General features: G+C 45.2%; 1 long non-coding RNA gene across 1 annotated transcript in view; it reads right to left on the reverse strand.

Moving 5' to 3' along the window:
• LOC131486845 (uncharacterized) overlaps positions 1-5,513 on the reverse strand; it is a 162,488-nt gene extending 156,975 nt beyond the window's left edge. Inside the window, exon 1 of the long non-coding RNA XR_009249489.1 lies at positions 4,616-5,513. This is a non-coding gene — a long non-coding RNA (uncharacterized LOC131486845). The remainder of the gene's footprint in view (positions 1-4,615) is intronic.
• Between the last annotated feature and the right edge of the window lie 16,912 nt (positions 5,514-22,425).

A 22,425-nucleotide genomic window follows, 5' to 3' on the forward strand; every position in this document is an offset into this window, starting at 1 on the left:
AAAAGTGCCCTAGGAAAAAAAAAAAATTAAAAATAAATGGGGCGCCTGGGTGGCGCAGTCGGTTAAGCGTCCGACTTCAGCCAGGTCACGATCTCGTGGTCCGTGAGTTCGAGCCCCGCGTCAGGCTCTGGGCCGATGGCTCGGAGCCTGGAGCCTGTTTCCGATTCTGTGTCTCCCTCTCTCTCTGCCCCTCCCCCGTTCATGCTCTGTCTCTCTCTGTCCCAAAAATAAATAAAAAATGTTGGAAAAAAAAAAAAAAAAGAAAAGTGCCCTAGGGTTTTGCAGGAGTGCGTGCAAAAGCTCAGAGCACTGCCCATGCTGGGCACATCTAGGGAGCCCAGGATGTGGGGTCTATGAGGCACAGTGGCAGAGGAGAATGGAAGGATGGATGGCTGAGCCCCTGGATTAGGGCCATAGCAATGGGGTCAGAGAGAAGGAGACAGAACTTAAAGATGTTTCAGTGACAGGCCAGATGGGATGGTGACCCCTTGGTTATGATATGGACCACTGCCCACCTGGAGGTACTGGAGAATCTGGGCATTTCAGCCAGAGCAGCTGCCCAGCAAAACCGTGCCCTCCACCCTGCCCCAGTGTGGCTGCTGAGACATGTCATTGTTCCCAGGGCCAATCCCTCAGGAGCAGGCCAGGAGGACAAAGAAGGGACTCAATCTCCACCCCAACTCCCTCGACATACACAGCTTCTGTTCCTTTTCCTGCTCTCCTTACCTGTCGAAATTCACAAATCTGATCAACTCACTTGCCCTGAAACCAAATAACTCCGTCTTTGGCTAAATAGAGAAGAGGAGATTGAGGATTTGAAGAGACACTTATTTATCTCTTTACCAGACAGTCTAATGAATAATTTCATGTTTGCAAAAGCTCATTTTGAAATTTGAAGACAAGAGATATATTGCCAAGGCGGCTCTAATACTGCGACATTAATTTTGCACTGAAAGATTTACTCAAAAATTAGATTTTACAATTTTAATGCCTCCATTCTTTTCTTTAAATAAGCTGTGAAATACAGTTAATTAGACTTAAACCCTGGAAGCTTAGACGTTTGAGCTTTGGTGTAAGCTACAAAAGAAAGCAAGCTTTTTCACTTGCAAATTAAATCTAAATTCATTACACGCCTAAACCTATACCACTTGCAGAAATCCTAGTGGGCTGAGGAAGGGTCTTCTTAAGGCTCCACATGTCTCCCTACAGAATCCTGGCTGCAGAAAATGAAAGCAGAGACAGACAGGAGGCAGAAAAGACAGGGTATCTGACAAAGCTGTCTTGGGCAATGTTAGTGTATTCTTTGGAACATCAGCCTCGAGAATTGCTCCCTGGGGAAAAGAAGGTGCCGTGCTCAAAAAAAATTAGGGAGATGCCACACATCGTGTTCCCTTCTTGGAAAATCAGAAGGTTCAAAGAAATAAAGCAAACAAGCTAACAAACAAAAACTGCCTAACTTTGTTCCATCCAGAATTTCCCAAACATATCTGACAGCGAAGCCATTGTTGTCAAAACGCTTCATACTCAAGTCTATCCACTGCTGCACAGAACACAGTCTGCTCTGGGCTCCAGCCCCTTCTTAGACATGGCCTTGGAGACCCAGCCCCAACCTTCTGCTCTCTTCCACATTGATCTCTTCTGTGAGAGCTGGGAAAGGATCACATACACAGCCGGCTAAGAAATACACCATTGAATTCACAACAGGCTGAGGAGTTTGGGGCCCAAGGCAGATACAATACAAGTACTCAGCAAAGTGGTCATGTCTTCTGGACACTGCTTAACACATTTATCAGAGAAACAAACGGTTGAAAGGTGTCAGGAAGTGCAGGGACCTTTTAGCCCAACCTCCCACCTAATGCCAGAATTCCTTCTACAAAACCTGTGCTGGGTTTGTCAGCCCTTGAGCCCTTCTCAGGACAGGGGACTCAGCCGCGTCCAGGGAGTCTCCCTCGTCCCTGGACAGATCTGACGTCATACGTGGATACAAGGCTGCCTCCCAGTGAGAACCACCCCTGGCAAACTTACCCAGGACCCTCCCAGGTTGGCTCCAAAGTAGCTGGATTAGAGGCTCCATTCCCAGTAACTCGCAGGATTTCCCCATCCCTAACTTCCATTTCTGAACCAAAGACCCTCTTCCCAGCTACTAGCTTGTGCCTGATTCCAGGGCCACTACTTCCTCTTCCTTCTGGGGACCATTGAGAATCTAATGAATCTAGCCAGTCTTCTTCCCAGAATGATCTAATGTTAGAAACTTCACAGATGCCTCGAAGCCTGTCCGTCAGCCCTGTCTAGGACTCCCTGGGAGAGGCATCTTGGTCTGATTGTTGGGGTTGGCTAAGCCTAACCAATACCAATAGACTACGGGGAGTTTTCCAAGTGTCCACGCTCATCTTGTGTCCTTTACAACTCAGGACTCCACCCTTTCTGTCCACCGCTTATTATTCTGTTCAGGACAGAATTCATCTTTGGAGAGCAACAATAAAAATGAGCACAATAATAATAAGTCCACGTTATTTTTGCAGTTTACAGAGTGGTGGCATAACTTTATTTAATTTACCCTTCACCAAAGCCCAGATCATAGGAGCTCTCTTCTGCTTTTAACAAAGGAAGCAATAAGCTCAGACAGACTGAGTGATGTGCCCAGGAACGGAGCCAAGAGACAGGTTCCCGGAGTCGTAGTTCAGTATCCTTATAAAATACCACATCGCCTCCAAATTAGAAACCCTAAATCCCACATTTTCATACAGTACCCATCGTCTTTGGTGTCACAGAGGGGAGGAGAGGCTATTTATTCTTTGCAGAACAAGAGAAAAGACCAACAGATTATTTTGTATATGCCAGGACTAAAAAGAATGTTTTGGATTTTAAAGTGCTCGGTTCAATACCGTTATTGAACATATAGCGGTGAACTCTGAGCAAGAGACCACCTCTGGAACCAACAGCAGAGCCAGGGACAGGGCACTACTTGTAGGATGGCCTGGAGTCACCCACACAGAGAGCTTGGCACCTGGTACACACTGAGCAGATGTTAGACTAACATGGAATGTGGACCACGAAAGCTAAACAGGTCTTCCTGGAACAGGTAAGATAATTGGGCTCAGGAAGCAGTTGTAGGTGTGGGTGTGTGGAAGACAGAATGAGGCCCATTCTGACAGAATGTGAAAAGGTGTCCAGGCAGGAAACTACAAAGTGCATCATGGGGAGCAGGGGGGTGGCAGAGAAGCTCCAGTCTTGAGCAGTAGATGTTGCGTGGGTCGGGGGAGCAGAGGGTGGGAGATAAGGCAGACTGGTGCTTTGGAGCTTGGATTCCTCTCTGAGGCCAGAGGGAATCACTGAAGGCTTTGGACTAGACTGATAAAGGGTGATGGTTAATCAGTTGACTAAGACTAGAAGCAGAGAGAGACCAAGGAGTGGTCAACATGGAGGTTTGCGACAGGGGCCGGTAAACTAATCTTAGTCTTATGTGAGTCTGTCAAACAGCCCCACCTTACTCCCCATCTCCAGGCTCACCTCCCGGCCTCACCTACAGTGCATAGGGAGATGACTGGGCCTCCATGCTGGGCCCCCTTCTAAGATTCCCATTGTAATGGACTGACTTGTGACACAGTCCTAATCTGACTCTGGGGTGCTTCTTAACCCCAGGATAGCCTTCCTGGGAACCGGTGCCCCCTGTCCCCGGGACCCGCCCTTGGTTGGACCAAGATGCCAACCATGCTATATCTAACTCATCGTGTTGAAAACAGCAGTATAACAGCAACTTTCCCGTGACCTCAGATTCACTCACAGGAGTGTTCAGCCTCTTGCTGACCACAGGCGAGGTGCTGTGCTAAGTGCTAGGGAGAGTGCAGAAGCAGGTACACTGAGTTCACAGCCTTCAGGAAACTTGCAGTCCATACAGAAGATAAGCAATATATAAGAATGACATTGGTAGGGGCGCCTGGGTGGCTCAGTCTTTTAAGCATCTGGCTTTGGCTCAGGTCATGATCTCAATGTTCATGAGTTCAAGACCTGCATTGGACTCTGTGCTGACAGCTCAGAGACTGGAGCCTGTTTCAGATTGTATGTCTCCCTCTCTCTCTCTCTCTCTGCCCCTCTCCCACTTGTAGTCTCTCTCTCTCTCTCTCTCTCTCTCTCTCTCAAAAATAAATAAGCATTAAAAAAAAGAAAGACAACATAAGGTCAAGAATGATTCAAAGAAAGGGAGAGGAGCCAAGATGGCGGAACAGCATGGAAGTTTTTTGCGTGTCTTGCGTCCCCAAAATACAGCCAGACCAACCCTAAACCATCCTGCACACCTAGAAAACTGATCTGAGGATTAACATGACAATCTGCACAACCTGAACCACAGAATTCAGCAGGTATGCGGCGCAGAGAGGTGAGCTGGGGGAGACAGAAGCCACGGAGGGCAGGGAGCTGTTTTTGTGTGTGGAGAGAGGACGGAGACAGGGGAGAGAGTGTAGGAAAAGCACCCTCCCCAAAAGCTGGAGAGAAAGCAGGAAAGTGGAAGCAGCCGCAGGGACTGAACCAAAAAGGGAGAAAGGAGAAAGGAGAGGGTTTAAATTCCATTAGGACTAAAAACAGGGAGCGCAGAGGCTGAAACGGCGCGGCTCCATACCTGGTGGTGCTCTGGTGGGAAGGGCGAATCCCCAGGAGCAGAGCGGAGTCCAGGGTTCTTCGGGCCACACGGAGAGAGGCAGTTCCCCTGCTGGGAGGACATCAGGTAGGGGCTGTGTGGGTCCCCCAAAGGCAAGGCCCCAGCGGACCCGGGAGAACAATCACGTTCGCTGGCGCTGGAACGAGGTCGTTAAGGGTGAAGCCTGGCACCAGGTGTGTGTTGTGGTTTTCAATAATCCCGGAAACGCTGCTGCTACACGATCTCGGGAACTTTTTCTGGGGGGGGCTGGCACCCGGCCGCAGTCTCTGAGCAGCAGCAGCAGCAGGTCCCGCGAATGTTCCTGGGTGCGGCCGGCACCCGACCATTGCTCGGTGAGACCCTCCAGCAGAGGGGCAGAACAGGTCAAAGCGGCAGTCCCTCAGAAGTGAGGGGTCGGAAACACAGCCGCATCTGAGACAAAACTCAGGAGGGAGGTACTGCCTGGGGCTTGGTCACGGACTGTGTAAAAGTGGAGAGAAGATGGAAGCCGAAGACAAAGGAAAGGTGTGCGATTGCTGATCTTGGAGAACAAAGTTCCAATACTCGACAATGGGTGGCTGGGTGACACCATTTTCACCAGTCCCACGCATGCGCATATGCACCTACAAGTGCTGCAGCGATCCACCCCCAGTAAGCTAAGCAGCGCCATCAAGAGGAGAACGGAGCCATTACACTAAGCCAAGCTCAACTGGGCCAACCTCGCTCTTCAGGAACACAAGTCTCTCCGCCTGCTTAGTTTATGGACTATAAAGTGATTCATAGTTTGACTTATAGGAGAAAATGAAGTAATTTCAGTTGTATTTCAGTCTGTTCACCGGTCCATCTATTCAATTTTCTCTTTTTTTTTTTCTTTTTTCTCTTTTTCGTTGCTTTTCTTCTTCTTGAATACAGAAAGAGAAAAAATACACTTCTTTTTTCAATCTTATTAAAAATATTTTTCTTTAATTTTTTCTACTATATTTTTTACTTTTGTGTAAAATTTGTCAATTTCTATTTAATTTCCATCATTTCATTTTAGTCTACTTCAGTGTATTCATTTTTTCAAATTTTCAAATTATTTCTTTTTTCTCTCCCCTTTTTTTCTCTAATCTATCAACCCCTTTCAACACCCAGACCAAAACACACCTACAATCTAGCATCATTTATTCGATTCCTTTTGTGTGTGTGTGTGTTTTCAATTTTTTAATTTTAATATTTTTTTAATTTTAATTTTTTTCCTCATTAATTCTTTTTCTCCCTTCAAAATGACAAAATGAAGGAATTCACCCCAAAAGAAAAGGCGGGAAGAAACGACAGCCAGGGACTTAAACAACACAGATACAAGATGTCTCAACCAGAATTTAGAATCATGATAATAAGAATACTAGCTGGAGTCAAAAATAGATTAGAATACCTTTCTACAGAGATAAAAGAAGTAAAAGCTAGACTAGTCAGGATGAAATAAAAAATGCTATAACTGAGCTGTAATTTCAAATGAAGGCCATGGTGGCAAGGATGGATGAGGCAGAACAGAGAATCAGCAATATAGAGGACAAACTTATGGAGAATAATGAAGCATAAAAAAAGAGGGAGATTAAGGCAAAGGGCACAATTTAAAAATTACAGAAATCATTGATTCATTAAAAAGGAGCAACATCAGAATCAAAGAGGTCCCAGAAGAGGAAGAGAGAGAAACAGGGGTAGAAGTGTTATGTGAACAAATCATAGCAGAAAACTTTCCTAACCTGGGGAAAGACACAGACATCAAAATCCAGGAAGCACAGAGGACTCCCATTAGATTCAATAAAAACTGGCCATCAACAAGGCATATCATAGTCAAATTCACAAAATATTCGGGCAAGGAGAGAATCATGAAAACAGCAAGGAAAAAAAATCCTTTACCTACAAGGCCAGGTTTGCAGCAGACCTATATCCGCAGAAACTTGGCAGGCCAGAAAGGAGTGGCAGGATATATTCAATGTGCTGAATCAGAAAATATGCAGCCAAGAATTCTTTATCCAGCAAGGCTGATATTCAAAATAGAAGGAAAGATAAAAAGTTTCCAAAAATGAAAGGAGTTTGTGACCACTAAACCAGCCCTGCAAGAAATTTTAAGGGGGACTCTCTGAGGGGAGAAAAGATGAAAAAACAAAAAACAAATAAATAAAGACCAAAAGCAACAAAGACTAAAAAGGACCAGAGAACACCACCAGAAACTCCAACTCTACAAGCAACATAATGGCAATAAATTCATACCTTTCAGTACTCATGCTAAATGTCAATGGACTAAATGCTCCAATCAAAAGACATAGGGTAACGTAATGAATAAGAAAAAAAGACCCATCTATATGCTGTTTACAAGAGACCCACTTTAGACCTAAAGACACCATCAGATTGAAAGTAAGGGGATAGAGAACCCCCTATCATGCTAATGGTCAACAAAAGAAAGCCGGAATAGCCATACTTATATCAGACAATCTAGACTTTAAAATAAAGACTGTATCAAGAGATGAAGAAGGGCATTATATCATAATTAAAGGGTCTATCCACTGAGAAGACCTAAAAATTTTGAACATTTATGTACCAAATATGGAGGCACCCAAATATATAAATCAATTAATCACAAACATAAATAAACTCATTGATAGTAATACAATAGTAGAGGACTTCAACACCCCACTTACAACAATGAACAGATTATCTAATCAAAAAATCAACAAGGAAACAATGTTCTGAATGACATACCGGACCAGATGGACTTAACAGATATATTCAGAACATTTCATCCTAAAGCAGTAGAACATACATTCTTCTCCAGTGCACATGGCACGTTCTCCAGAATAGACCACATACTGGGACACAAATCATCCCTCAACAAGTACAAAAAGATCAAGATCATACTGTGCATATTTTCAGACCACAAAATCAACCACAAGAAAAAATTTGGAAAGGTAACAAATACTTGGAGATTAAAGAACATCCTACTAAAGAATGAATGGACTAACCAAGCAGTTAAAGAGGAAAATTAAAAAGTTCATGGAAGCCAATTAAAATGATAACACCACAACCCAAAACCTCTGGAATGCAGGAATGTCAGTCATTAAGAGGAAAGTATATAGCAATCCAGGCCTTCCTAAAGAAGGAAGAAAGATCTCAGATACACAACCTAACCTTACGCTTTTAAAGAGCTGGAAAAAGAACAGCAAATAAAACCCCAAAACAGCAGAAGATGGTAAATAATAAAGATCAGAGCAGAAATCAATGCTATTGAAACCAAAAACACAGTAGAACAGATCAATGAAACCAGAAGCTGATTCTTTGAAAGAATTAACAAAATTGATAAACCACTGGCCAGTTGGATCAAAAAGAAAAAGGAAAGGACCCAAATAAATAAAATCAAGAATGAAAGAGGAGAGATCACAACCAAAACAGCAGAAATAAAAACAATAATAAGAGAATATTTTGAACAATTATATGCCAACAAAATGGACAATCTGGAAGAAATGGACAAATTCCTAGAAACGTATACACTACCAAAAGTGAAACAGGAAAAAATAGAAAATGTGAACAGATCCATAACCAGTAAATAAATTGAATTAGTAATCAAAACTCTCCCAGAAAACAAAAGAGTCCAGGGCCAGATGGCTTTCCAGGGGAATTCTACCAAACATTTAAGGAAGAGTTAACACCGATTCTCTTGAAGCTGTTCCAAAAGATAGAAATGGAAGGAAAAATCCCAAGCTCTTTCTATGAAGCCAGCATTACCTGGATTCCAAAACCAGACAGAGACCCTACTAAAAAGGAGAACTATAGACAAATTTCTCTGATGAACATGGATGCAAAAATCCTCAACAAGATATTAGCCAACCGGAGCCAACAATACATTAAAAAAATTATTCACCAAGTTGGATTTATACCTGGGATGCAGGGCTGGTTCAATATCTGCAAAAACAATTAATGTGATTCATCATATCAATAAAAGAAAGGACAAGAACCATATGATCCTCTCAATAGATGCAGAGAAAGCATTTGACAAAATACAACATCCTTTCTTGATAAAAACCCTCAAGAAAGGATCATACCTCAAGATCATAAAAGCCATATTCAAAAGACTCAATGCTAATATCATCCTCAGTGAGGAAAAACTGAGAGCTTTCCCCCTATGGTCAGGAACAAGACAGGGAAGCCCACTTTTGCCACTATTATTCAACATAGTATTGGAAGTCTTAGCCTCTGCAATCAGACAACACAAAGAAATGAAAGGCATCCAAATCAGCCAGGAGGAGGTCAAACTTTCACTCTTCGCAGATGACATGATACTCTATATGGAAAACCCAAAATATTCCACCAAAAAACTACTAGAACTGATTCATGAATTCAGCAAAGTTGCAGGATATAAAATCAATGCACAAAAATCGGTTGCATTCCTATACACCAACAATGAAGCAACAGAAAGAGAACTCAAGGAATCGATCCCATTTACAATTGCACCAAAAACCATAAAACACCTAGGAATAAATTTAACCAAAGAGGTGAAAAATGTATACGCTGAAAACTATAGAAATCTTATGAAAGAAATTGAAGAAGACACAAAAAAATGGAAAAAGATTCCATGCTCCTGAATAGGGAGAACAAATATTGTTAAAATGTCAATACTACCCAAAGCAATCTACATATTCAATGCAATCCCTATGAAAATACACCAGCATTCTTCACAGAGCTAGAACAAATAATCCTAAAATTTGTATGGAACCAGAAAAGACCCCAAATAGCCAAAGCGATCTTGAAAAAGAAAACAAAAGCAGGAGGCATCACAATCCTGGACTTCAAGCTATACTACAAAGCTGTAAGCATCAAGACAGTATGGTACTGGCACAAGAACAGATACTCAGATCAATGGAACAGAATAGAGAACCCAGAAATGGACCCACAAGCATATGGCCAACTAATCTTTGACAAAGCAGGAAAGAATACCCAATGGAATAAAGATAGTGTCTTCAGCAAGTGGTGCTGGGAAACTGGACAGCGACATGCAGAAGAATGAACCTGGACCACTTTCTTACCCCATACAGAAAAATAAACTCAAAATTGATGAAAGATGTAAATATAAGACAGGAAGCCATCAAAAGCCTCAAGGAGAAATCAGGCAAAAACCTCTTTGATCTTGGCCACAGCAACTTCTGACTCAGCACGTCTCCAGAGGCAAGGGAAACAAAAGCAAAAATGAACTACTGGGACCTCATCAAAATAAAAAGCTTCTGTACAGTGAAGGAAACAATCAGCAAAACTAAAAGGCAACTGACAGAATGAGAGAAGATATTTGCAAATGACATATCAGATAAAGGGTTAGTATCCAACATCTATAAAGAACTTATCAAACTCAACACCCAAAAAAACAAATAATCCAGTTAAGAAATGGGCAAAAGACATGAATAGACACTTCTCCAAAGAAGACATCCAGATGGCCAACCGACACATGAAAAAATGCTCCACATCACTCATCATCAGGGAAATACAAATCAAAACCACAATGAGATACCACCTCACATCTGTCAGAATGGCTAACATGAACAACTCAGGCAACAACAGATATTGGTGAGGATGTGGAGAGAGAGGATCTCTTTTGCATTGCTGGTGGGAATGCAAGCTGGTGCAGCCACACTGGAAAACAGTATGGAGGTTCCTCAAAAAATTAAAAACAGAACTACTCTACTACCCAGCTATTGCACTACTAGTATTTATCCAAGGGATATAGGTATGCTGTTTCGAAGGGACACATGTACCCCCATGTTTATAGCAGCACCATCAACAATAGCCAAAGTATAGAAAGAGCCCAAATGTCCACCGATGGATGAATGGATAAAGAAGATGTGGTATATGTATAGAATGGAGTATTACTCGGCAATCAAAAAGAATGAAATCTTGCCATTTGCAACTACGTGGATGGAACTGGAGGGTATTATGCTAAGCGAAATTAGTCAGTCAGAGAAAGACAAATATCATATGATTTCACTCATGTGAGAACTTTAAGACACAGAACAGGTGAACATAAGGGAAGGGAAACAAAAATAATATAAAAACAGGGAGAGGGACAAAACATAAGAGACTCTTAAATATGGAGAACAAACAGAGGGTTGCTGGAGGGGTTGTGGGAGGCGGGATGAGCTAAATGGGTAAGGGACATTAAGGAATCTACTCCTGAAATCATTGTTGCACCATGTGCTAATTTGGATGTAAATTTTAATTAATTAATTAATTAATTAATATTCAAAGAGCTTCTTAGAACAGTTCTGGCTAAACAACTATGGCTCTTTCCAAAAAAAGAAAAAAAAAAAAAAAGACCTGGAAAGCCATCATAGGTCTCCATTTATTTGGCCAATTTGACCATTCCCTTGAGAGCTTTCTGCCACCCATCTGTGAAGGAACAGCTGCCATGACCGTGTTCAAAGTCCCTTCCTGGCCTGGCTCCATGCTTCCTGCTTCCATCTCTCTGCATGCTCCAGATTCCTGATTTGGCTCTTCTTGACTGTGAGGTCATGGTCGATACCCCACCTGGCCATTGAAGCATATCTCCCCCTCTTAGGTCTGCAAACACACCCACAGTGGGACCGGGGTGAGGAGAACCTTTCAAGGAAAACAAAAGAAAAATACCAAGGACTATAAAAAGAAACATGTTTGCAGAGTTCTTGTTTCTGATTGCAAATTGAACATTTAGCAAAATATTGACTCAGTGGGTACAGCCTGGGAGGTCCCCCAGGCCCCTGCTTCTTCTTGTCATTTCACCTTTTCCTCCCTGAATGTTTAAGAGATGCTCAGATTTCTCTCCAAGCCGGTTAGGACTGGCCCTGCTCCCAGGTGTTATCTCTGAACCAGGGGGGGCCTAGTGACCTTCACTGGGCCAGAGCTGCCACTCTAACATGCAAGTTGTGTTCTATACAGCCCATTTTTATTGAGATGCTGCCTCTGCCCTAGCCCCAGCCTGGGTCTCCCTATACTGAGCCAGTAGATCAAGACCCTCTTGGCTTAGCCTGAAATGGCCCTCTTACCCTCCCTCCCCCTTGACTGATCACCAAGGACCAGTTAAAACCCATTCTGTCCCCAAGGAAGCTCAGCTTTGGCACCCTTGCTCACCCACGTCTCACACTCATCAGCTTCCAGGGGCAGCCAACAGAACTGACACCATCTTGCCCTGGCTGCTTCATGCTGTCACTTTCCATGGATCAGAAACAGACACCATGTCCTTTTTTGCCTGGAAACTTCACCCTTCCTTTTGTGCCCCTTCTCCAGTCTCCTTGTGTGGGCAGCCTTGAGCAACAGGTTACAACTGCAACAACACTGTAAGTGTCATCCCTGCCTCCAGACTTTGTCTCTCTAGCCTGTGTTCCAAGGTGCAGTTGGGGAAAGAGCATTCTACAGTGCACGTCGGTGCCACTTCCCAGCTTCAGACTCACAGTGACTCCCAGTGTCCTCACGTAAAACCCACTTTCGTGGCATAGCTGACAGAGCCCTGCATGATGCATTCCTCACCTGCCTTCCCAGCCTTATCTCTAGCACTCGTCATAACACACATTCCCTCCAGCATTTGGGGTTGGAAATTACTAAATGTAACCTGCACTTCGCTCATCACTCTGCCTCGCACTGAACCCATCCGATACACCTAGAGAATGCCTATTCAACCTCCAGTTCAAACATTACCTCCACCAGGAACCCTCCTTGGCCTCCCTAGACATCTAGAGGCAGCCACATTTTTTCTCTGTGGCTCCTACAGTGCTGTATTTGGACCTGTGTTATAAGATGATGCCATTTCTATAATTCTATGTATGTTCTGTCTCCCCAAGACCTATATTATGGCCAAGAGCCCAGATTCAGAGTCTAACAGGGCAGAGCTCAAATTCTAGCTCCATCATTTACTAGCTGGGTGGCCTTATGCAAGAACAGACCTTAGTCTCAGTTTCCTCCCATACAAAATGGTGGCAATGATAATGAGACCTACCTTAGAAGGGTTGTGGTGAGGATTTAATGAGTTAATGCTGTAAATCACATTGCCTGGTATACAGTAGGCAGCGATTCAATGTTGATTTGATCTATTTTATACCCTAAGACTCTAAGGTCTTACTACAGAGGAACAATAACTACATTTCTTTAGCATTTGCTAGCTGAAGTTGTACAAACCCACTTAATGCCCTAACAAATACATGAAGGTGTTATTTTTGTTACCCCCATTTTGCAGATGAAGAAACGGAGGCAAAGAGGCCAACAAACTTGCCTCAGTCAACACAACCAATCAGTGCCAGAATCACATCCAGGAAGTCTGGCCCCAGAACCTTCACCTCTAAAGACTACACCCCGCTGGCCCTGTAGATATTCACTGAACATTTATTTTAAAAAAAATGAACCAATCTGTTCAGCTTTATATCCGTAGTGTGTAGCATGGACCTAACACCTACTGAGTTGCCACAAATGGCTGGTAACTGATAAGGAGCAGAAATTGCAAGTGCATAGAATAAGGCCTCTGCCTGGGACCAGTTCTCCCCACTTCTCCATGTGCTCTGATGAGTGTCAACTCAGGACCCCCAGTGGGAGGGGTTTTACTCTCCACAATAAACAAGTACAGTAAATAGAGCAGACCTGCCCTTCACTAAGAAAGGGGAGGAAAGCCCCCCTCACAGGCTCAGGCAGTCACAACCTCTGCTGTAACCACTACAACCCCCTGACACGGGCCATTGTCTGCAGAAAGAAGAGGGAAAGAGCAGGCCCCAGACATGGAAAGATAGAGAGAGCATTTGACTCATTAGCTGCATATTCAATTCTGACGTTTGAACCTGACGGAATCTGAGTAGGGCTAGAGTAATGAATTAATCCCAGGGAAGGAGACAGGTCTGCAGCTCCTCAGCTATTAGCAACCCGCTGTGAAGGGGAGCCCTGCTGAGCCAATATGTACCACAGAGTTTGCTCCCCACCACCTGGCTCCTTTTGGAACCTCCCTGGTCTGGCCCGGCCAATCTCAGAAAGACCAGCACATGATAGGTGTTCAATACGACTTTGTCAATCAAGGGACTGACCCAAGAGTGAGACATTCCCTCTAGGCTCACTGGGGCCAGGACCAAGCATCCTATGACTTTATGCCCCAGTTAGCAATCCCTGTATCTCCTAGGGGTCATCCTGTCTAGACACCTGCCTTAGGCAGCCTGCTTTTCTTTTTCGGGGTCACAGATCAGGGTATCTCCCACTGACAATCACAAAGGAAAAGTGGTCATCAGTTACCCTAGATTTATTTTCTTTCATTCATTCACTTATTCCTGATTCCCCTTTGCAGAGAGGCAGCTGAAACCCAAAACAGACACCAGTAACAAAGTCCAGTGAACACAATGCAGCCATTGTGTGAAATCTTCCCTGAAATTCCAAGATGGGGCATTACCGTGCGTGGGCTTACCAGGCATTGGGACTCTGATTAGACCCAGGATTCAACAATCAACTTGATCCACTCAAAACTGAGCTACAGAGTTCCAACTCTGTCCCTCCCTTCCTTCCTTCCTTCTTTCCTTCCTTCCTTCCCTCCCTCTTTCCCTCGTCTCTCTTATTCTCATACACACACACACACACACACACACACACACACACACACCCTCCCCAAATCCACCATGCTCCCATCCAACCTCTCTGGCTTCCCACACTCTCAGTGGCACCAGATCCAGAGGGTCACAGGATGAAGCTGGCATAAATCTTCAAAAGAGAAAGACAAAACAAAGGGAGCGACAGACAGGAAGACAGGCGTCCCTGCATCCCCCTGGCTCTCTTCTCCTGACTGGGCTGTCCCTAACCCCAGGCCACAGAATTCATCGTTCACTCTGATTCAGTGGGACAGTTATTTTATATTATTAAAATAAGAGATTATCATCACCACCCATCTCCATCTTCTTTCCAATCTCATCTGAAAAGCAGGCATTGCCTGCTGCTCCAGGACCCCTAATTCTTTCTGCCTCGGCTGTTAAATCATTTAACCTGGCAAAGTGTCGGGATATGCATTTTACATGAGAGACACGAGGCAGGATAAATCTAGGCTGACTGCAGAGGCTGAAAAGAAATATCTGAGGTGTGGCCAAGGGTCAAAGGAGCACTGGATGGGATGCAGAGTCAGGAAGGGCGGGGTTTCCTCCCTCTCTCCACCTGCTTAGGGGACAAGAGAGCCAAAGCCTGACACCCCTTTGCAAAGAGGCAACTGAAACCCAAAACAGATATCAGTAACAAAGTCCAGTAGACACCCAGCAGCCAGGCCTTCCCTGGACTTCCAAGATGGGGCATTGCCATGCATGGCCTTACCAGGCACTGGGACTCAGGTTAGAGCCAGGATTCAACATCTATCGGATCCACTCAAAACTGTGCTGCAAATCCCAGCAACAGTGGAGCTGTCTCAGAATGCCTGGGCTGTATGGACCCCTATACATGACAGCCTTGATTTATAGATGAGAAAACCAGAACCGGGGGTGGGTGGGCAGCACTCAGCCAAGGCACAAAATATTAGCAAAAACTAGGACCTGCATTTAGCCCCTGGTCCAATGCCTGGCTCTGACCCTGGCCATTTCTGTACACTTAACCCTTTCAGCTCTAGCTACTCAGGAGCCTGGGTGAGAACACAGGGAAGGTTCATTTGCTCATGATTTCATTTTATCAACTTATATTAAGGGTCTGCCAAGTGTTAGCCCTGGGCCAAGTGCTGGGGATGCAAGAGTGGACTAGACTCATCTGTGCCATCAAAGAGCCCATGGTTAGATAACCCAACAGGGCTAAAAGCTAAAAACAATGTCAGGCCTGTGCTCTTGGTCAAGAGTATAATTTTCCATATGCTTTATCAGTCAAATGGAGATCTTGCAAACCACTGTGTGAGAGTCCCATAAATGCTTCAGTGCCCCAGAGGTCAAGGTTGCTTATTTCTTGCTTGACCTAGAAAGGTAAGCAATGTGCCCCCAGGTCATTTGGCATGTAGATAGTAGCCCAGGGCTCAAACCCAGGAGTCCCGCTTCAGCTATGATGTCAGGCTACTAAAACAGGATAAGAGGAACAGGGTTGTCAGATTCAACAAAGAAAAATATATAAGGCCCGATTAAATTTGAATTTCAGATAAACAATGAGTAAAATAATGCTGTAATATAAGTGTGTCCCAAATACTGCATAAGACATACTTAGACTAAAAAAAAATTTTTTTTCTCATTGCCTGAAATTCAACTCCTGTATTTTATCTGGCAACCCTGTGGGGATGGGAGAGAGATACACTTGGAAATTGGATGCACAGTGAGAGAACCCAGGCTCAGAAACCAAAAGTCCCAGGAGCCCAAGGAGTGGCCCATCAGCTCGTGGGGGGTGCTGAGCCCTTCTTCTAAGGCGGCCTCTCCCAACCCCACAGCAGCTTGAATGGCCTCTTGCAACTGTGCTAACGAGAACACTCTTCTCCAAACAACAGATTAATTGATTTAAAACTTTTAATGCCAGATGCTTGGTGGAGGCATTTTAATAATCCTCGAGTCAGAATTAATCATGTCTCCTGATCTTTAAGGAGGGCAGTTATTAAATCCTGCAGAGGGCGGGGATGGGGATGAGGGGAAGCTATTTTTCCTGGGTCCTCTTCCTGCTGTGCTCTAATGATGAGCCCTGGGGCTGGCCAGTGGGGTGCAAGTGGGGAGCAGAGGCAGGATGAGGTCTAGAATAACCCCTGTGGGGCAGGAAGTTGGTTAGCTTAGCTTGGCTTTCTCACTGCCCAAGGCCAGGGTGGGGTACCTATTCCAGTGGTCTCTGAAATAGTGGTCCCAGGACACCATTAACTACAGAACCAGACACATTTGCTCAGCCCCAGGACATCCCTGATGGTGAGATGACTGCTGGTGAATCCCTCTCACTCATCACCTTTTTACTTTTGAGGAACTTTAGAAGAATCCATTTCTTTGAATTTGGGGCTAAGGACAAGGACACAGGTCTCCTCTAGTGAAGCCAGGGCTCCTGTACCCCTCGACGCTGCATATCAGCCTCCTCCCGGCATGCCCTCCCCAACCGTTCTCCTTGCCTCTCTCCTCTCCTCTGCTCAGGGGCGATTCATCCTCTCCCTTCCTTGATCCAGAAGCCCCTAAATCCCTCCCAGGTGTCTCCAAACTTGCATCCTCCACCCTGTCTCCTTCTTATCCAGTCCCGGGTTCTCTGTACCATTTCCTCCCAATCCAGACTCCTACACACACAATGTACCAAGCATGTCACCAACACAAGCTCCAATCTTTATAACCTTCCTATTCAGTAGACGGTTATTAGACCTTGCTTACACAGGGGCAAACTGAGGTTCAGTTATTTTTATGGCTTGTCCACAGCTACACACCCTCACTGTGCCAGCCTTGAGACCCCTTCCACCCAGAAGGTTTCCCTGGCCCCGTGTATGCTCTTGGTTTCAGTTTCTAAAGGAATAGTGATCAAAGGAAGGTGATTTTGCATTAATGATACCAAGTGTTTGCCCTATTCAAAGCTCCTAAACGTCCAGGTCCACATTATGTACTCATATGCAGGCGAGTATACCAGAGCAACTGGAAATATTGGTTAAGTGACACCAGGAAGGAAGCTCATGGCTGGGGTGACCCTATCAGGGCACCTGAGCCTCCCACTAGCAGAGCTGGGCAACTCCAGCTCCGAAGCAACACAATCCCAGGTCGGCCTCAAGGGTGCCACATTCTGCCCCTATTAATGCTGAACACCCTTGGGCTCCCCTGGTCCCCTGATGCCCCACTGTCAAAGCTAAATCGATACTCCCTTTTTTTCTCTGCAAGAACATCTCAGTAATCCTAATTGGTCACTATGGCAACCCCAGCTGCAGCTCCTCGTGGCCTCAATGAAGAGACAGAAGGATGAGAGGGGGCGAGATGGAGGTTAAGCCTACTTATTGTATAATGCTCTGCCTTTGATATCACCTAGATCCACATGCTAAGTACCTGGAAAGAAACAAAATCCCGTGTAAATTAGAATGATACCATCCAATCCCCTGCTCATACCCTCACTAGTAGCAGCCGATAAGGCCATTGTCTGCAGCCACTGGGCCTGACCTCCTCTGCCTGGCAGCTGATGGGGTTTCAGTGGTGGGTCACATTCATCACAGAGGATGGGCTGGGGTTGTGAATCCCGTAGGGCAAGATGGCTGCAGAGGGGCCACTGTCTGCAACACCCCCTGCCCTCCACCAGCCAGGAGGGGGTCCAAGGGAAGAAGAGAAGCAGGAAAACCACTGCACAGAGCCTCGCTACATGCTCTCTTCCTTGGCAGAATTATGGGGCTGCTACTCCTTAGAAGATAGATCACTCCCCACTTGGTTGGATGCTCTCAAAGGCCCAATCCTGCAGTGAGCTCAGTGGTGAGCCCATGTCTCTATCTCTTGCTCTCTCTCTCTCTCTCTCTCTCTCTCACACACACACACACACACACACACACACACACACACACACACACAAACACCCTGCCTGCAAATGTATCTTGCCATCCAGCCACCCTCAGAAAAGACCTCTGCTCTTTTCATTCTTTAAGGCTTTTTACTCTTGTTGCCCTCAGTGCTGCTGCCTGCATGGGCTGGGCCATCCTGCCGTGGAGTCCGTGATTCCTCCAGCACTATGTGGAGGTGGCCTCTACAGCTGCCACCCACATTCACCAATGGCCTCGTGGTCCTTCAGCTCTGCCCCCTTTGGTTGTATTCTCAGACCCAGACTTCTTCCCCATCCCAGGAGAAGTGGGTTTGGGCTTTCTCTCCCAACACATTGCCCTGTCTATGCTCCACCTGCCCCATGTGGAACTTCTGTCCTGTTTCCCACACTCCAACAGAAGACTCCTGGATTCTGTTACTCCACGAGTAACAGATATACAGTAATACTCCAGGAGTATTCTGATACTCCACCCCAGCTCAGCCAGAGTCTGATTAGCCCTTCTAAAAAGAGCAGGGTTCAGGGCAGCCTCTTTTCTCATCCCTGCCTGTCCCAAGTCTATTTGAGCAGAGTTTCTGATCCTACCCTGTGGCCCTAAGAGAGACCCCTTTGTTCAGAATGCCTCCAAATTTCTCCTTTTTGGGGTTCTCTGTCCCTGGGGAAAGGAGGGCCCAAGGACACTGGATTTTTCTCAATACTAAACAGAATGTAAGAAAGCCGCGTCCATTTTGGCTCTTTTTTGTCTGCCCCTTTCATAACTTCCCCTCCTTCAGCACACCAGTAGTCAACCATCCATTTCTGAACTCTGGTCAACACCTAAGGCTTTCTCTGCCTCCTGCCAGGTCATTCTCTCTACCGTTTATCTTATAACGATGTAGAAGCACTTTACCACATAGCAGGCACTGTTAGGGATATAGAAATCCAGAGAAGTGTTCCCATTTTCTAATCCAAAAAGGATTAGCAAACATGCATCTGTCCGTTTCTAGTCTGTAGAAGACAAAGCTTTTCTCTTGGTTGTGTCTGGGAACAGAAAGGCAGAACAGCTGTGGTGTGGTAGGAGGAGGTTCAACTTGGAACCAGACAGATTTCTGGCCAAATTACTCAGCGTTTCTGAGGTTCAGCTTCATGGAGGTCATAATGCCTGGCTTGGAAGGTGCCCATGGGCCGTGAGTGGGACCTAGGCTCAAAGAGGCCTTTGTAAATGTCATAACATGGTACAAACATAAGAAATGGTCATTACCATAACAGTGATATGGGCCCTGAGAGCTCCTGGCGATGGGTAGGTGATCTTCCCAATTCTCCCATCATGGAGCCTGTTCTGGGAGAGGGAAGCACGGCTCCCTATCAGGCCATGACCCTATGCATTCTTGCCTTCTCCCCGATGTGGGTCCAGGATTGGTGACTGTAGCTGGAGAATTTAGACATGGAGACATTCCTGCCACCACTTGCCCATAGACAGGGGGAGGCCTCTTAAGGTATACCCTCTTACCCTAAGATGTGCTAATCGTCTTTTCACCTCTGAATCCCAATCCCACCTGCCTGGGAACATAGGAACATGTTCCCATTAGGTAACTTTTTATCAGGAATGTAGGTATAGACACAATTTCAGATACATCTTTTGAGCCCCAACACCTCCTGTGACATAGATAAACCAAGCATCATGCCTATCCTCATTACACCAATGAGAAAACTGAGGCAAGAGAGGCAAAGTGACTTTTCTGAGGCCACCCGAGCTAGTGTGCTGCAGATCTGAGACGTCTAATCCCCAAACGCAAAAACCTGTGCTCTCTTCCTCTGCGTTGCAGCTGCCTGCCTCCTGAAAGCTGCTCCCCGTGGCCCACTCATCTGCTATTCTGGCAGGGTAAACACTTAAAGAAGGCCCTTGGCTCAGAGGGCATGTTGAGTGGAATATCAGGTCAGGGTTCATCTGCATTTCTGGCGACAGAAGGCTGCTGAGATAATAGGAGCCCCTTTGTGTTCCGTGAGGCTGGGTGGGAGCGAGCGGATGTCTGAAGGAGATTACAAGCAGTTATGGATATTGCTTGTCATGCTACCATCAGCAGACGCCTTTTTCAATCGACTAGTTGCTTGTATTTCCAGAATAGGGAATGCCAGATGTATTTACTGCACTGAAAGAGAGTGCTGAAGGCCCTTGGAAAGGTACCCAGCTGTAGAGTAGCAGCGGAGGCCAGGGTAGGTTAACCCCTGGTGGCCTAGTAATCAGAATTCCTGGGGAGCCAAGGACAAACAGACAAGGCAGCCCACATCTAACAAATGTATAGAGACTTGGAAGTGCTTTCTAAGTTGCTTGTTTGGAATTTAAAATTCATTTTCCTGTGTAAACAATGTTATTAGAATGAACATTTATTAAGTCCTGCTATGTGCTAGATGGGATTGAGGCGTTCTACCTGCATTTTTTTTTCCATTACATCCTCACTTCATTATAATCTTACAAGATAGGAGTGGCAGACACTAGCTTGCTGTTCACCAAATCAGTAACCCTTTCCTGTTAGGCTCACAGTTAGTCAATCCTCGGCTTTCCTTACATTAGATGCAGCCATGGGACAATGGAATGTAGATGGATATCATGTGTACCATCTCCTAATCTGGCCCATAAAGAATGCCTCCTGTTCTATCCTTCATGCTGTCTCCTCCTTCATCTGTCTGCTTGATGCAGAGGATCCAGTGAAAGGCTCCCAGGCTCTATGGAAGTATATCCACTGAATGGAAGGATCCAGAGTCCCTGAATGACAGCATGGAGCCAAACCTCACTACTGACCTATGTTGGATTGTGACATGAGCGAGATAAAACTTTATTGTGTCAGACCACTGAGATTTCATGAGTTTTGCTTCTGTGAAGCTTATCTACCCTAACTAATTCAGTAAGTGCCAGGATATCAACAGCCCTCATCTACAAAGGAAAAAATGGAGGCTCAGACAGGTAGCATGACATGCCCAAATGACATAGGAAGAACACTGTGAAGCTAAGAGTCAAACTCAGGTATGTCACACTCCAAAGCCAATAATTTTCTAAATTGCCTACCACTACTGGTGGCCAGGTTCCTAGCTCAGTCACAAAAATCTATTTTACCAACAAAATTGCCAGTGCACTTTTTGACTACCACTAGCCACTGCCCATAGTAGTTTCCATGGGACAACAATTAAAATTCAACACCTGACTCTGAGAACATATCCCATGTACACCACCTCACCTCCAAGTATTGGAACACACATCCAGGCCTGAGTAAAGGAGATGCTTCTCCATCAGTTGCTACCTAAAGACTCTGAATCAAGATAAAAGATTCCCATTGTCCCCATGGGAATAGAGAAGGGACCAGCATTCAAGCTTCCACTGTGTACCCCATATTGCCCTTGCTAGGTCAAATTGCTGGTAAGTTGGGAGTTTTCTTGTGACATAGGACAAGCAGGTCATTTCTGGTTCTTAGTACAATCCTGTATGGATCCTAGCAGCATGGATTCTAGAACCATATTTTCTAAGCCTAAAATTGAACTGCATGGTCCAACCAGCTGAGGTACACTTGTGGTGACAAAGAGAAGGAATATTTAAAATTATAAGGGTCCTGGAAACACTGAGAACTCTGATTGCTGTAGACAGAGGAAAACTCATGCTTCTTTTCTGAACAGGTCTTATCCAGAGGACACAAATCAATTCTTCAGCATATCCTGAGTGTGTGCTGTGTGCCCACCAATGTACCATCCATAGGAGGGAGGGAGGCAAAGGAGGCACCTTGCCTGCCCTCCAAAGGACAATAAGCTGATCAGAGAGACCAAGCTGAAGCACAGAAGACAAAACCCTCAAAACTCTCCACTACCACAGCCAAGAAAAAACTCTCCAGCCAGTAATGTTAATTTGCAGGTGTTCATATGTGGAACACTGACCTCACTGTCCCTTTCACCACCTCTTCAAGCTCTCAAATAAATCCAGCTGCATGTAATCAATGGTGTGGGACTTAACTGAACACTTGGTAGGAAAGATGATGATTTACTTCACACACCCCTTTGAAAATTGTTTTAACATTCCCCTAGTTCTCTCTCTTTACCCCAACACTCTCTCTTCCTTGCCCCCACTTGGGACCCCCCTCCTCTCTGACTACCCACATACTTTTTCACTCCTTAATCCAATTTAGCTTACAAATCCCTCACTGCTGCTTTATTATGCAAAAGAATGTGATCCTTTCCCAGATCTTTTATCAAACTGTAACATTTCAAAGTGCCCCCCTCCACCCAAGACATACACACTATGAGGTCTTTAGCAAAAAGGTGTCCCCTGGCTACTAGAACCCATTCTAGGGGGAGGGGTGGGTACGTTACTAGTAACCCACTCAAAACCATTT

This window comes from Neofelis nebulosa, chromosome 10 (genome assembly GCF_028018385.1).
Source record: "Neofelis nebulosa isolate mNeoNeb1 chromosome 10, mNeoNeb1.pri, whole genome shotgun sequence".
Taxonomy (NCBI): domain Eukaryota; kingdom Metazoa; phylum Chordata; class Mammalia; order Carnivora; family Felidae; genus Neofelis; species Neofelis nebulosa.